Here is a 3,075-nt window from a genome sequence, read left to right on the forward strand (position 1 = left end):
ATCAATGTATTTCTGCATACTGTATCGCTGAATGCAGTAAATGCTTCAAAAGAAATCTTAGGCTGAATTGAATTCAATCATAAGATGTGACTTATGTTGGATACTGTATGTACACGCATAAAAAAAACTGATACAATGGGAAAATTCACTGTAAGGAGAAAATGTCCATGGTCCGGAACACATCTGGTTCACATATAAATGAGTAGAAAGAGATCAATCAGAGGGACCATGTAGGTAGAAATAGGTTAGTAAATGCTCCGACTGTCAAGTGTCATTCTGAACTTTAAGCCATGACTAACAGCCTGTTTAAATCCATAATGTACAGTTCATCATTATGATTAGTGCTAACATGACAACTCTGATATGACCTCAACACATAGAAGCCCATTTCCTTTCCCTCAATAAAGCAGCCAGTTTACTTAACCCCTTTGTGACAGGTATGTAGTTTCTGCTTAACCCTGCATTGAGTGCTGCCCGTGTCAAGTTAATGCAGGAGCTGGGGTGCAGGTCGGTATCCTGAATTCCAGAAAGGAATATGCTGCGATACAATTCATTAATGAGTATTTTATTTGGATACAAATACACTAGTTGGAACCCCGATCATTACTGCTAATAATAATAATAATAATAGCATGTTCTTGTATAGCGCTGCTAATTGTACGCAGCGCTTTACAGAGACATTTTGCAGGCACAGGTCCCTGCCCCGTAGAGCTTACAATCGATGTTTTTGGTGCCTGAGGCACAGGGAGATAAAGTGACTTGCCCAAGGTCACAAGGAGCCGACACCAGGAATTGAACCAGTCTCCCCTGCAGCAATCTCAGTGTCAGTCAGTGTCTTTACTCACTGAGCCACTTCTTCTTGTTGCCCTGCTGCAGGCTTTATATCAAAGTATCCTCTGAGGCTGCACATTGCAACATGTCTATATTTTGTCTCTATATTTGTATTATTATTTTCCCAGAGCGCATTTGCTATTACTATTTTTCTTAACCCCTTCAGTGCCCAGAAGCCTGCCATTCATTGCAAATGAATGCGCTGCTTAGTTTAACCTTTACAGTGCTCTGGGTGCAGTGGGTACCACTTGACCTCAGGCACTTTCGCATCACGTGATTGCTCCTGAAATGATTCCATGACGCGTATTGGCGTAACCGTGCCGCTGGGCCCTGCAATGCCAGGGGGTCCCTAGAGGAGGGAGGAGGGGGTCCCGAGAGCAGGGGAGGGTCCCTGGACATTGGGCATGGCGGTGGTCACAGGACGGGCTTAAGTTCCGCGTCGGCTGCAGCTGGGGCCTCCGCTTAATGTGAGGCTGTCACTCCGCAGCCAATTCCTCCTCCCCTGCCTGTTTCCCCAACCGGATGTCGGCACAATCTTCCGCTGAGCACACAGCAGGAGCTGCTGGGATCGGAGCAGCCATATTGACCGTGGGGTGTGTGGTGTGTGTGTGTGTGTGTGTCAGACTGAGTGTCTGTCAGACTGTGTGTGTGTGTGTGTGTGTTGGGGGGGAGGAGAATTGTGTGGGGAACGGGGTTGAGTGTGAGGGAGAGAGAGGAGGCAGGGGAGTGAAAGAGAGGAGGGTGTAAGAGAAGGAGAGAGAGTGGGGAGGGGAGTGAGGTCAGTGAGATGAGGGGGGGGGAGAAAATGGGGAAGAAATACAGGGAGAAATAGGGGAGAGGATGTGAGAGAAATAGAGGAGGGTGAGAGCAAGGAGGTGTGTGAGAAGGGAGTAGTTTCCAAGGCTGCTAACACGGGGGCCCTGGGGAAGACTAGATTTATTTAGATTTTTTTTTTATTTGGGGGCCGAAATATTGTAGTTACGCCACTGATGATGAGACAAGGCCCCAGAAATGGAAGTAGAAGGGGGTCCACTTCTGTTTGGGTCACGCTGGCTTCTCCGCCAGAAGAGTCGACTCAGTCCGCGACTAAAAAATTGCCAAGTGCCGATGAAATACCTGTATTGTATTGTATTGTATGTCTTTATTTATATAGCCCCATTAATGTACATAGCACTTCTTAGTAGTAATACACGGGGTAATCCAATAAATAACAGATAATATAAATAACAGAGCATGGGAATAAGCGCTTTAGACATAAAAGTAACATTAAGGAAGAGGAGTCCCTGCCCCGAGGAGCTTACAGTCTAATTGGTAGGTAGGGAGAACGTACAGAGACAGTAGGAGGGAGTTCTGGTAAGTGCGTCTGCAGGGGGCCAAGCTTTATGTATCATGTGTTCAGAATATCCACAGTGCTACTCATATGCTTCTTTAAGCAAGTGTGTCTTAAGGTGGGTCTTAAAGGTGGATAGAGAGGGTGCTAGTCGGGTACTGAGGGGAAGGGCATTCCAGAGGTGTGGGGCAGTCAGTGAAAAAGGTTTAAGGCGGGAGAGGGCTTTAGATACAAAGGGGGTAGAAAGAAGACATCCTTGAGAAGAACGCAAGAGTCTGCATGGTGCATAACGAGAAATTAGGGCTGAGATGTAAGGAGGGGCAGAAGGGTGTAAAGCTTTAAAAGTGAGGAGAAGAATGGAGTGTGAGATGCGGGATTTGATCGGAAGCCAGGAGAGGGATTTCATGAGGGGAGATGCTGAGACAGGTCTAGGAAAGCGTAGAGTGATTCTGGCAGCAGCGTTTAGGATAGATTGTAGGGGAGACAGGTGAGAGGCAGGAAGGTCAAACAGCAGGAGGTTACAGTAAATCTGTTACATCATTAGGGCACAGTAAAAGTTAACAACAGTTCAGTGGATTAATCCTTATAATAATGCTGTACCTTTCATGCTGGAGGGCCTCCCCCCCCCCCCCCCCATTGCCAAACAAACCTCATTGAGCACATGGGGGGAGCACTGAGCATTTTCCTGCAAGTTGTGTTAAGATGTAAATGTCTTCACATTGTTCATAATTTGTACAGTTTTTGCCAGAATTTCAGCATTCTTCACCACTTTCGTGAAAATGGCAGTATGCAAAGGGCCATGTGACCTAAATATTGACTTTTAAAGGCTTGACTAATTTTGTTTGCCAAGCCTGCCGATTTCCATTCATCTTTTGTGAATAAAATAGGCAGATTTTGTGAACATGTTACACATC

This window comes from Ascaphus truei, chromosome 16 (genome assembly GCF_040206685.1).
Source record: "Ascaphus truei isolate aAscTru1 chromosome 16, aAscTru1.hap1, whole genome shotgun sequence".
NCBI lineage: Eukaryota > Metazoa > Chordata > Amphibia > Anura > Ascaphidae > Ascaphus > Ascaphus truei.